This window comes from Microplitis demolitor, chromosome 8 (genome assembly GCF_026212275.2).
Source record: "Microplitis demolitor isolate Queensland-Clemson2020A chromosome 8, iyMicDemo2.1a, whole genome shotgun sequence".
NCBI classification, from domain to species: Eukaryota; Metazoa; Arthropoda; class Insecta; order Hymenoptera; family Braconidae; genus Microplitis; species Microplitis demolitor.
The window spans coordinates 14,922,933-14,937,878 of record NC_068552.1 but is presented as its reverse complement, the minus strand read 5'-3'; positions in this window follow the sequence as shown (position 1 = coordinate 14,937,878).

The following is a 14,946-nucleotide window of genomic DNA, read 5'->3' as shown; positions in this document are numbered from 1 at the left end:
ATTAAAATTCATTTCATTCAGAGACTTAAAATTCAGTGCACTAGCAGGAAATAAAAAAAAAGAAAAAAAAATGACAGAAAAAAAATTATTGATGGGGATGGGAAGAGTGTAAAGAAGAAGAAAAATGAAAAAAAAAAATAATAATAATAATAATAATAATAATAAATAAATATACAAATACGAGAGCAGTGCGTCAACAGTCGTGTGTCATACTTGAGGGTGTAGGTACCAGAGAAGCAGAACTCTAGCTCGAGCAGACTCTCATCCCTCTGCGGAATATCGCGCGGCCACCCGCCGCCTAGCTCCCGCACCACCGTTGATATTGCGAGAAGTGATTTATGCGGGAGACGAGAGACCGCATATTGCGGTAAGAGAGACACTGTGTGGCTGCGTACATAACACCGGGAAACATCACAACCTACTGATACTAATGCTTATGCCAATATTCTGACAAACCCGTCCATCCCATTTTCTCTATCGCATTCCAATCATCCACCAGCCCTTCCTCTCACACTACACTCAACTCATTCCTCTTCCTCTCTCTATCTTTTGTCTCACCAATTATTATTTTATTTTCAATTTGATTAATTTATCTTCCGCTAGATTGATACCGACTATCATACAAATTTATCGATTTTTCTCCATTAACATAACAAAAAAAAAGTTATTCCTATTCGCTTAAAACTTTTTATCAGTATAATTTTTTTTTTTCGTTATATTTTATGCGATGCTTTAAGTTAGATTTTTTTCTACCTTAACAAGCAAGATGAGTCAGAGTTTATACCGATAAAAAGTTGGTAATAATGAGACGTGAAAATAAAAATTTAAAGTTATAAATTTATTATTAAAAAAAAAAAGATAAAAATATTTAAAAATGAAATAAAAAGTATAAAATAAGCTACGACAGATCGTTATCGTTAATGAATCAGTGAAGATAATTCACGGATGAGTTTCACACTCTTGGCTATTGAAATTCATGCTTGAAGGCATCCATTTCATTATTACCATACCGAGGACTAGCATTGCAACCAAGACGACAACGTCGACGATGAGAGACTCGGTGTTGTAATTCCAATGAAGTATGCGGAGTACTGAATCACCCTAACTCCATACCATTTCCTTCTTCTTCTTCTTCTTCATCTTCTTCTTGTTCTTCTTCTTCTACCTATTCTTATTCATTCGAGTCGGCAGTTTACCCGAAAAGCCCTTTGGCCTTAAGTTTATCTCAAGACCTTTTCATACTACAACTCTACTGGCAATAAGTACTTTTCATTGTTCCGCCATACTTTCTCAGACTTGTAGACGTACTGGTATTCAGACATATTTTCATTACTCTCATTATTCTTTGAGTTTAACATCATGATCTGCAACTCACTGTTAAATTTACTTAATAACAGTGAAACTAGTTAATTAATCAACTTGAGATTTTAAATATGCTTTAGTAAAATTTATTTATTTAATTGAAAAGTAAAAATATAACAATGGTTACCGAGTAGTCAAGTTAAGCTTTAAAAATATCTACCAGCAATTATTACGAAATGGAAATAAATAATACAGAAACTAAGTTAAAAAGAAAAAAAAAAAAAACAAACAAAATTATTTTATGAAATAAAATAAAAATGTCAGTGGGTAAAAACTTTTTCCGCTCATTCATTTTACATATGTCTCATTTTATCCTCAGTATCTCACACTTGTTCTCATTGTTTAACTTTTTCCTCCATTTTCTGGTTTACCCGCTGGTCTGAATTATTTAATAATATTTTCCATTTGGCTTTGTGACATTCATTTTAATTAAATAAATTAAATTAAATTAAATTAAAATAAAAATATCTGATTAATCCTTATTATTTATTGTTATTTATATTGAAACAAATAGATTATCATATAAAAATTAGTCTAAATGCCATAAATGACATTGAGAGTGATAGATAGAAACGTTATAAACTAAATGGCTAAATAGAGAACCAAAGACCGGAAGGGTAGCACAAGAGTTGAAATGTGTGTTGTGACAACTCGTGATTTATTGTGACGACGTACGACAGTTAGGAGAACTATTGTATTAAACCAACTGAAACGGTGCAACCATTAACTATATAGTTTGGTTGACTACCTGAACAATAATTTGCATGGAGCATAAGACGCGCAAACCTACAGCAACCAGGCAAATGATCGTTGGTACCTGTACTGAGCTATCTGCCAGGGATTTTGCATAAGTTCGTGCAGACGGAATATACCGGCTGTACAATCGTCCACCAAAGCCCTCACTCTCAGTCAGAGAGTCCTATTGAACTACATACAAACACACGTACATACACAAATACATACATCTGCTGTTCCAATAATGAATCTCTTATGCTTCGCGTAAATTATTCCACGACCTATCCGTGACAAAGTCAATGTATTCCAACACTCTGTTGGCAAACGCGTCCCGACGACAAAAGCAAACGACGAATACCACTAAACCAAAGTATATACATTACTATTATATAAATTTAACGTTATTTATTATAAATATTTATTGCACAACTCCATTTTTTGACGCTCACTCAGTCCCATCTGATTCTTTCACGTAAAAATCACATTTACAATTATTCGATTATGATCAACTATTAGAATAAAATTCGTACCATTTGTATAATTTATTAATGAATAAAACAAACGAAATTGAAAGTCACTTTTTTTAAAAATTATGAGAGAAAAAACGTAAAAGAAAACTGTGATACCCGTCAACATGGACGAGGTTGATGAAAACAATAACTTAAAAAAAAACACAACCGATTAATCTATTTATTTTTCATTACACTTGAATTCTTGAGCTTGAAAAAACCCTTCTGAAAATCAGTATCCAAATCCTTTTGGTTTAATTATAATTAATAGCAATTAACGGATGCCAAATCTATCCACATAATCGTAGGAAAAAATATCAAAATATAAAGTTATAGGACGACAACTGCTCAGGTGCGTTAAATACGACTCCCTGCATTAGAAAAATTATATTAGCAAGTGTGGAAAGCGATCGATTCTCTGTTAAGAGAGCTGTTGCTGTCGATAATGGGGACAAGTGCTAATTTTTTACGTTAAGTAATTTCAGGTTTTGAGTACAAGAATTTCGTCATTGTTATAAATTCACTTTGTTATTTAATAAATCAATTTTATCACTGTAAGCCAACAGTTTTTCCGCAGTTACAAACCATCGCTAGTTGCAACAAATACTTCGCTCGAGTTACAAAAACATCGTTATCATAACTAATCGTTCGTTATCCGTATATTAAGGCAGAAGTTTGTTACCGTAAGTTCTCTTATCTTCTGGTTACAAAAAGTTTTTTCCCGCGTACGGTACTTGATATTATCTATATTTTACAGTAATCGAAATACCAGAAAATAGTAATATTATTATGATGTATAATTAATAAACTGTATTCATTTATAGAAGCCATGTGAAATCAATTGATATGTATAATTATTAAATGTAAATCGAGTTAGCAGATTGAGCACGAACAATTGGTGACTGGAACAATTATACAGAACGAACAAAAGAATCAATTCTCTTTACATCTATCTGTGCACAAGTGCTTCCGTTGTAACACCATCTGCACAATCGACGCATAAAATTTTGTTTAATGATACATACAGGCATATTTGAATATCTATCCACATACAAACACAAATATTATGTATGTATGTATGTACTTTAGTTGAACACACCGCTGAGTATACAAACAACAATTAAGCATTCCAATAATATAATTACATTCAATACGGCAAATCAATATGAATTGATAATTACCTACGCATATGAGAGTGAGAGTGAGAGTGAGAGTGTAAGTACAGTTACATATGTATCTATTTATATGTTTATGAAATATGTATTGGTGATATGAGAGAGTAAAATTTTGTAGTAGATGAAGAGGGTAAATAGGCATAGAGTAAGCATCAGCATGCGAGCACACGATATGGCGTGTCGACAAAATTAACGTCCATTGGGAGCTTGGAGTCTCCAATTCTCCAGGGAAACATTTGAATCTTTGGCTTTCCGGCGGTACTTTACGCGCACGAGATAAAGCTCGTGAGTACGAGGAGTAATAGCTTGAGTAGTAACTATAGTCATCTAGTTTCCTAGTATATATATATATATATATAGATTTGAGAGAGCAAAGAGCACGAGCGCGGAAAGGCGGTCACATAAACATCGCTTATCCGGATTTCGATTTACCCATTTGCCACGTGTTAACCCAAATGTACTTTGTTTTGTCTTTATTTTTTGAGATACACCGTGTGTACTAATTACACGACGATACTTCTTATTTAATTTATTAACACCTATATACACCTAAAGAGATTTTAAACTTTATAATTTTGTAACACTTGTACACAGATATTATACGAGTGCATTACTGAGCAAAAGTGAACTTAGTAAATGTAGAGCAAAATTAATCGAACAACTGGAGCTCTGGCGATTATCACTGAGAAAACGGTATTATGCAATCGCTACGGTACAGGTGAGAGTTGGTATATACATATATAGAATATATATATTCATATGTATATATAATATTATGAGTGTATGTATAGAGAAACCGGAAATGAGGATGCGAAAGGTAGGAAGCCATTACTTATACTGTACAGTACCAGTTATAATATGCGAAGTGGCGAAGTGCAAAATTGACTCTAGTGTGTAGAGAATGGCTGACCGACCAGCCGGTGCATTAAAGTAATAACCCTCTACTACTACTCGGGAATCTCTCTATCTCTCTCTTTCTCTCACTTGCTGGTATTCGTTGCTGAAATTGGTACTGTGAGGTGGTGTATATAGTACAGTAGTACCGAATACATATATATATATACATACAGTAGTGTGATCCTGAAGTGTGTAACTACTGTGTCTGCAGGTCTACTGGTTCTTGTGCAAGTAAAGCCCACGCGCCAAAACCTCCAACTTGAATAATGGCTGAACTTGCTAGCCAAGATAGTCTTGCTACCGCACGTTTAACTATCACTGACGAAACTCTATACAGCTTTATATAAAATAATATACATACTGTCATATTTATATATATGCTTATTATACGTGCACACAGAGTACATATACTATCAACAAAAGACTTGTTTTCCGCGAGTAATAGGAATGTGGTCGATTTAAATCGTGATCAGTAGTAGCAAAAGAGGATTACTTGCAATTACATATATATATGTACATATATCTGACCAAGGCTCTGGTCACGAGGAATTGGACCACGACGATAAGAAACTATATATACCGAATGGAGCTTAGACTTTTTAATAGCTAAATCATAGATATATATATATATATATATATATATATATATATATATATATATATATATATATATATATATATAGAAGAGAAATCGATGTATGCTTCAGTATATACATCACTCTTTTCGTTTCCATCAATAACTAGTGCTCAGTATACACTGATGCGACTAGTACTTTGGTACCCAACGAGAAATCACACTCGATCGATCATTTTTTATAAGAAATACCCATCTGGGTATATATGTATGTACATATACATATATATATATGTGAGCTCAGTGACAAATCCCACCGCGGATATTCGACGGTTTTATTTTTTTTTCTCAAGACCCTCATCTACAAGATAGTTCTATATAGGCTACTGTTACATCACAAGAGTAATTGTGGCGATAAAGAAAAAGAATTACGATATAAAAAATTTTATAAAAAAATATCAAGTTACGAGAAAGATAAATATATTTTTATTTAATTATTTGTGTTTTTAGGTAATTATGAAATTAACCCAATGATATTGTTTGATTATTATGTATGTAAATGTAATTTATTTTGATTAAAGTAGTGAAGTATCCTGGGGCAAAGTACGTTGACTCGACTACTCATTTGCTAGCGTACTTGAGATTCTTGTTATCGTTGGTCAGGAGAGAGGTTATATCATTGAATTTCGTGCCCTCTATTCACTGCGATTACCATGCAGATTAAGTATTAAATGAAAACTTTATACCAAAGTCTCGACCCAGTCCAATCTCCATGGGACTGAGCGCTGGTTGTCCAGTAGAATATAGTGCAGAGCATCAGCCTCAAGCTCTGGCTATTGGACAGAAACTAACTAAAGACTTGAGAATACGCATTAGAGTCCTAAAAGCCACGCGATTGAGCTTCACGAATTTATAGGGTGAATCCTCGTTCTTGACAGACAATCTAGGTAATAATGCCTCTAGCATTGCTTTGCTTCATGCAGTAAACAATTTTACTTTAAACTATTTCCAGATGATAAACTCCTCAAAGAATTTCTTAACAAACAAACTAATTAATTAAGTGAATTTTTTTATCATAAATAAAAAATTGTGTGACCATATTTTTTTTTTTATCAGTAAATATTTAAAAATTTTTCTGCTCATACGGGAACGAGATGTGAAAATCCCCGAAGAATATTACAGTGGCTTGATGCCAAAAAAGCCAAAGTTAAGAGTGAGTTGATGCCATTGAAACAAGAACAAGAGAATAAAACAAAACGATAAGTACTTGATAGTTGAAAACTAACATCCGAGAGACACTCCTCTTAAAACAATGTCATCGTGTCGAAAAGGTTAATTAAAATAACGTCTAGTGACACCCAAAAAACAAACAAACAAAAGTAACTAAATTCAACCAGCTTTCAATCAAAAGCTCACAGAATTTCAAATAAAATAGTTCGTTTCCCAGTAATCGATTAAGGAGTGAGGAACGAAAATTTTCTTATTCCGATCAAGAGTAAACTTTAAATCTAGCGTTGCTTTACCCAATTAATTTTTTTTTTATCCATATACGATCTACTTTTACTCAAACCAATAACTTGAAATTATTTTTGCAATCTAATAAAATATAATTTGCAAAAAAAAGGTATATCTAGAGTTCAGATCTAATCTGTAATATTAATGTAGACTATCAATACACAGCCTCCGATAGAGCAGAGCTATTGTATGCTCCCGAGAATTTACCACCCAGGTATTAGACCATTACAATCGATAAACGTGTAATTATCTAATCGGATATTACACCAAGCTATTGGGCGTATATTAATAGCCAATACGTCACTAAGTGTGGATATAGGCCGGTGTGTTGATACAGAAGATCTGAGCAGAAGCAGAAGCGATGCGAACCCCGGTAATATAATATCACAAGCAATTATTGCTTTCATTTTCACTAAAAGTGAATGAACAAGATCTTCCTGGAGAAGATGTATTAAATGTCGGAGGAAGGATAATATAGGTATATATAGTTATAAAGATTCATAGCGAAAGATGTAGTGAAGCAAAGGGTCGAGAGGTGAAAAGGCCACGTGTTACTTATATCCTGGTAGTATTATAGCTTCTATAATCTCCAAGACGGCTCAGAGAGTAGTTTTCCTTTTCCTCAGATTCTCTTCTAGACGCTAATGCTCGTTCAGTAACAAGGATGAGTGGGCTGACGGGCTTGCTGATTCTCCGAGTATCATCGTACACACTTAAACGTCATTTTCTTGTTCTCTCTTCCTGTCTTATTGTAGCCCTTTCTCGATTAAACTTTTTGCTCAGGCCACCCTCTTTTAGTCCCTCTCTTATATAAAGCTTTCTATCCCAACTTAACCAGCAGCAGTAGCAGCCAGAGTACTGAGCACAGAGACACTCTTTTCTCCTTTTAACATCCTCACTTTCAGCAGTCCAATCCCGTACCCACCAGCATCACCACCCGACTACTGTGAACCCCGTAAGTGCTCTCGGCGCTTATCGAACCGCAAACTCGTCGGCGGAAACGGAAAGAGAACGGGAGATTGAGCGTCAGAACAAATCCTACTGAATAATTGAGACGGGAAAACGTGCCGATTTGAGAAAACGTTTATCTGGCAATCGATGTCTGCTGATAGGTGAGATTTACCACTCATACATACATACACACAAATATATAAACTACTTTATTAATAGTCTTCTCGAATCATATCATCATCATTCAACTAATTAATTTACTAGTAAAAATAATTTTTTTCGTAACACTGATAAAAAAAAAGGACAAGAAAAAGTGAGGTAGCAAAAAAAAATTTAGTAATTTTTTTCAATTGAATTTAAAATGAAAATATTGTTTGGATTACAAGAAAAATACTTTAAAACAGTCAGCAGTAAAAATACAAGTAAAAAATTTTATTCAGAGTATTAAAAAAAATGGCAAGCTTTTAAGGGTACTCTTTTTAAATTTAAGTTAGAGGAAAATAATTCAGTCTATTTGAATCTACATATTTAAATTATTTTTTTTTTTTTTGTCAGTATCTCCAGTTTATTTACTCTACCTTTCCCTATTTTTCATTTTTCAAGAAAAATAACTTAATTACATATTTTCGGTAAGGGATAACCCCAGTTGAGGGAGCTTAGCCTTCGGTAAGCTTGACAAGTTAAGAATATATATTTGTTTAGAGGTGGATCTAACTCTAACCACGAGTCATGATGATGAATAAAAAGACTTGAGTAAACGAAGATGAAGGAGTTGTTGTATAGATAATAACAACCAAGAGTTTTATCTGGTGACTAGTGTAGTGTGGTATGTACACTACATCAACGACGGACGGGATTTTCTCGGACTACATATACTAAGGGATCTGTATGCTCGTAGACGCGACGAACAAACGTTCTTGAGGCTTATCCCACCCACGTATATGCATCATTCTCAACAGGGGATGTCTGCCTGATGCTTCTTAACCTCGACTAGCCGTCGTTATATTCCATTCTCAAGGCGCATAACCCCCTCGTCGATTTTATATATTTTCAGAAATATCGATGGAACGTGGTTACTCTACAGTAGTAATTCACCACATCAAAGCATACTTACATACTAACAATATCAAACGTATGTGGTTTCTTTGCTTAATATCCTCAGTTGTAAATCTCATGAATAAAATCCATGAATCATCTTAATAATAAAAAAAAAAAAGGAAAAAAAAAAAGTAATACACTGTAAAAAATCGGGAGTAAATACGGATTTTATTTCAACCCGAATTTACTCCCTTGGAGTTCCGGATTTAAAAAAAAATCACTCTGCATGCGGAGTAAATAAAAATTGTTTCATGGGTGGACTGATTTCGGAGTGACGCGGATTTTATTTCAATTCGCATTTACTTTGCTCCGGAATTTTAATACTTGAATAAATTTATATTTAATAGAAACAGCTGTTAATTAGAAACATAATTATTTAAATAAATAATTGATTCATATATTAATAATTGAACTTGAAATATTATGTTTTTAATTTATAAAATTAACTTCCATATAAAGAATAGGGAAGGGGGGGGGGCAAAATGAGCCCCCAAAATTTAAGGGCCCCCCCCAATCATTCGAGGCACTCAAAATTTCAAGCGGCCCATCCCTCCCCTCCTCCCCTATTAGGGGAAAGTGGGGCAAAATGGGCTGATATTTATATTACATATAAGCCCTCATTTCTTAAGGGTCCCATTTCACCCTCCCCCTTCCCCTACATAGTTATTATTAAATTATTGAATAGAGACATAGTTTTTATGGGAATATTTGATATTTAGGTACAATATAAAATGTTATTTCGTGATATGGTTAATGTAAGTCATACGACAGTTTATGACTCAGTGGAATTCTATTTCTGAAAGTTTTATTATCAGCTGCTTAAAATTTTTTTAAATTATTTTGCGTGAATATATGAAAAGGGAGCTCGTAATTATTTTCGTACTCGATATAAATGTCGATATATCAAAGACCTAAGCTCACTATGTATTAGTAATTTTTTTGTATAATTAATATTTTCCGGAATTTTCCTTCAAAGTGAAATTCACTCCAAGGGAATTAAATAAATAAAAAGTCATCCACTTCGCGTTCACTCCTCAAATTTTTTATAGTGTAATAACAATAATATTGTCGATAAAAACTTATAAGTTGAATTAAATTTTTAAACGAATAGTAAAGACAAGAAATAAAAAATAAATAATTGTGTAATGAACTAACGTTATCGGTCAAAGACAATTGATCTTCATGAAGCTTCATCGAGCGTTGTTGGCTTGAAAGATTAAAAAGTAATAAAAAGAATAAAAGCGTGATAGATTGCATTAAAGTTACAGAGTAACTTCTCTTCTCTATCACCTTGGTTGCCGAGCTTCCGCTACCCACATATACTTCCAGTATACCGGCCAACCTATTTACGGCAAACAACAGAGTTGGCGAACCGCGTAACTCTTGTGTCTCAAAAACACGCGTCAATTCTCATCTCTTGTATGTAGAAAAAAAAAGTTACAGATTAATTTAGCTTCAGTTAATTTGTTACGACTATTGACAAGTACAATAAGAGAGAACACGGATGAGTAATTATCAAGCTTTTTATAACAATCCTTTTATATGTAACAGTATATAACATCAATGGAAAATTGATCAACCCACATCCCTTTATTTGAACTTTCAAATATTTGATCCAATTCACAAACACTTTTATTCTATCATGCATAAATTTACTTTATTTGGAAAATCAATTAATATAATTTATAATTTAAGCCATCTAAATTTTTTTTTTTTTTTTTTTTTTTTTTTTCAGTTACGATTAAAGAGAATTTTTAAATTGCAAAAAAAAACTGGACATTTTTAATTTAAATAGTAATGAACTAGCGCACGTGCAGATTTACATGCTCGTGTGAGTACATTTGTGTGTATGTGTGTGTAAATGCGGGTTTTCTATCCTGCAGAGACACAAAGCACCTAATAAGCTTTATTTGTGTGCCCCAAACCAGCGAGGAAAGCGCGCTACTTTATTTACAATGGGACGGTACAGGAAGTAATGTAAATATCAGAATCAGCATTATTAATAATAAATAATACACGAGATAATTTAACGTAATTGAAATTACTAAAGAAAAATTTTTACAAAGAGTTCGTAAATGAGCACAATGTAATGGCCTCTAAATATTCTCTTTAATTTTTTTTAATACCCCTCATTATCACTCTGGTGAAATTGCTGTCATGTTAGAGCCAACTGCCAATTATCGTTTATATATTAAATGCGTTTGACGGCAACGTGTTAACAAAAACTTTTGTATATTTACATAACGTTGAAAGTATAAATAATAATAATTATTGGTAAAGAGCTGGCGTTAAAATTATTAAATGTTTATTTAATAAATAGTCTATAGACATAAAAAAAGTTTCAAAGTGAAATATTATTTTTCGAAAAGTTTTAGCATAATATTGCAAACAAATAGCAATGTAACGAGATGCAAACAGAACTCTCGTCGTAAGTCAACGACGCTTTCAATGGGGTCAAAAGTTACGTAACTGAGAAACTGAGATACCGTTGGTACTTGGCCAAAAACACGTCTCCATCTACCCACTTGTACTTGCAATACTCCGTATGCTATCACTTTGAATGTATATATATGTACACAAGGTCTTATGTATTACGCGAAACTAGTAATCTATGTACTAGTATCATAAACAAATTTACCATAAGATGCATGATCAAATATTGTTCATCCGACACTTGCATCAATTTTAATGTAAACTTCAACTTAGTTGCAAGTAATGCGACTCATAAGTACACGGAAAAAAATAAACTTTGAAAATTAGTATTTGAAATTATAACCCGTAACCCGGGGATTTCATATGGGGAATTTTAACATTCAAAATAATAAATTTTATAATACGTGCTGTCAATATTTTAAGTATCAATTACGATTTATAAAGTTCGAATAATAATTTTTCTTGCATAGACAATAAATTTGTAAACTTATTCAGTGATTATTCACGTTTTAACCATAAATGCGCTCATTTATCAAATACGTTAAATTTTTTTGTTTTTAATGAAATCTTCACTTTGGCGGGCAAAATGAGGTATCCCCTAAAAAAAGCGAAAAAAGAATGTCTGCGTATTTAATAAATTATTGATTGAACTAAAAGTATTGATTAAACTAAAATTTTTTGAGAGCAATTTACGTAAAGAAACATTACATTTTGCACAATAATTGGATGCAAAAAAAAAAAAATTTGACTCGTTTTTATCATAAATCAAAAGCCATCAACATTTTTTAACTGAAACACGATTTTTGAAAAAGTTTAATAAAAAATATTCAAAATAACGCTCAATTATCTTTACAAAAGTGATTTTGGAATGTTTAAAATACATTTAAAAAATAAATTTTTGTTTTAAAAAATTTTGAGGATATCCCGTTTTACCTACCCTACCTCCTTTTGCTTCCCCCCCCCCTCCCCTATTTACTGATCACTTTATCATTATATTACTTGTCAAAAAAAAAGAATAATACACTGTAAAAATTTGGGAGTGAATTCGAAGTTATTACGGATTTTCATTAAATCCGAATTCACTCCGTCACTCGGAGTTCCGGATTTAAAAAAAAAATCACTTCGCATACCGAGTAAATGGGAAGTTTGCTTTTGCAGATCGCATTTACTCCAGATTTACTCGACGTTCACCCGGCTAATTTTTTACAGTATATATAAATAAAGCAAAATATTAGTTTTGATAAAAATCACTAATGCAATAAATTTTCAATTTAAACTTTAAAACTAAATTCTATGGTATAGTGTGACACAGTACATTAAGTCGATGCACAAAGTGCGACAAATTTAAATTTACCTAATTTAAATACCAAAACACAAGAAGCTTTTGTTTTACCCATCAGCAGTAGAAAAGAGGTACCTAATCTGAATAAAAGCTTAAAATAAATTCAAAATAAAATAAAACAAGTGTTGAATTAAAACGAAGACACGTTTTAAATTCACAGCTATTTTATTTTGATCTTTAAATTAACCTTAATTTATTAAACTATTTTTTTCAGCTCATCAACACCAAGATGGACATCGTAAAGGAACGTATTTCCGTTATTTAACGTCACTTTACCCGAGGCTGTTGGATAGTGTACGAGTGGCTTGAGCTTTTCGTGACTATAAATTCTCTAACAAAAGGGGTTGTGAAACGCTTTACTTTTAACGCGCTGAGATTTAAACTGTTTCTATGTTTGAATGTTAACGCTTTTATTTTACTTTATTATTAACCTCTGTGTTACAATACCCATAAATAACGTGTTACGGTATAATGAGCTGGACTATTGTATATGATACAATTCAAAAGGATAACATTCAAAATATAGGCCCCTGAAAAAAAAATTTGGTAGTGTTTTTTTTTCAGTCCCCAAATAAAGATTCGGTACACAGAAAAATGAGTTTTTTGGCGCGAGAAATATTTTATACTATGAATTGAAGACAAAAATTTTCTTAGAACTGGAAAAATTTTCTTAGCGCAAAAATATTTTTCCTACCTCAAAAAATGTTTTCTTACTCCAAGAAAATTTCTTCTCACCCGAAGAAAATTATTGTTTTCAATTTATAATGCAAAAAATTTTTAAGGTCAAATACAAATTTTCTTGAGGCGAGTAAAAATTTTTTGCGCCAAAAAATCCTCTTTTTCTGTGTCTGAGTTTCACGCGAAAAATAAAATTATTTAAATTTTCTCTGAAAATTAAATTAATTTTTTTTTCTCATAATAAAAAATAACAAATCCCAGTGACTTTGATATGATACTTAACTTGGCGGAAGTGGGAAGGAACGGAATATAACATTAGGATTCTATGTTAAAAAAAGAAAAAAATTTATCGATTTCGAATCAATTATTTTGCTTAATCCAATCGATGTGAAATTAATTTTTAGTTATGTATTGTCAAAATTTTAATAAAATTATATGAATGAAAACTTGTAAAATTGATTTTAAATTTAAATATTTTTTTAAAAAATTTTTGAGTGGTTCAAATCGACCCATAATAACCGTATTATCTCTTGTGCAGTTTTAAAAAATAAATTCTCAATTTACAAAATATTATAGAAGGCCCGTTTTGCCCCTCCTCCATTGACCTAAATATAAATATCCGAAAAAAAATCTGTAGAGGTCACAAAATTAAAGAACAGATATTTTTACCATACAAATATATTAATTTATGATGGGACCTACATCTACTTTTACATATGACATTTATATACTTTTCACGTGCGACATACCGGCTAATCGGATATTCAATCAATGACGTAACAATAATTTACGATGACATTCATCGCATTATAATTAAGCTAATTATATTGGAAGATATAATTTGAAATAAAATATTAATAAACGGTTGAATTATTAGCAACACATTAAGCGAGAAAATAATTTGCGTGAGTTATTTTCTGTGTAAAAAAATTAAAATAATGAGGGGGATTTTATAAATAAAATAATATAATATTATAAAACGAAAGCGAGATTGTGTGTAGTAGAGACGCTCAAAGATGCGATCAATGCCCAACCTTCGGACAATAAAACACACGACAACATATTAAAACAAAAAGAGAAATAGTAGCAATGAAGTGGAACGTCACGAACAACAAATTTTTCAGTTTAACGAGCATCTGTATAAAAAGATATAAATATACAAAAGCTTGTATTAAATAAAATTTTATTATCTCAGAATGCTTTGCTTTCTTTTTTCATGCATAAATTTTTTTATAATTTAAATTTTAATTAATCTTATATCAGATAATTATATTTGTTTTTAGGTTGCACTAAATATTGTGTGAATATTTAAATGTAAGCAGGAAAAAAAAATTGAGACTGAATTTCTTAAATATTTAGTGCAATTGTTATTTTGTTTTTTTTTTTTTAAATAAGAAATATAATGGATCAATTTTGGAAAATTTTAGCATAAAAAAAAGAAACAAATCATTTTTTGTTTTTTTCTTTTTTTACTATGTATATATTATTAGGCTTCGGGCAATTTCATATCCAACGAACTTAAACGAATTCAAATCCAAATTCAAATTTTCAAACCAAATAAAATTCACTTTAGACCCGATCAAATTCAAAACATTTTGATTTTTTTTCAAGGTATATATCTATCATTATTAGGCCTCGGGCAATCCCATATCCGGCCAACTGAGTCGAATTGAAATT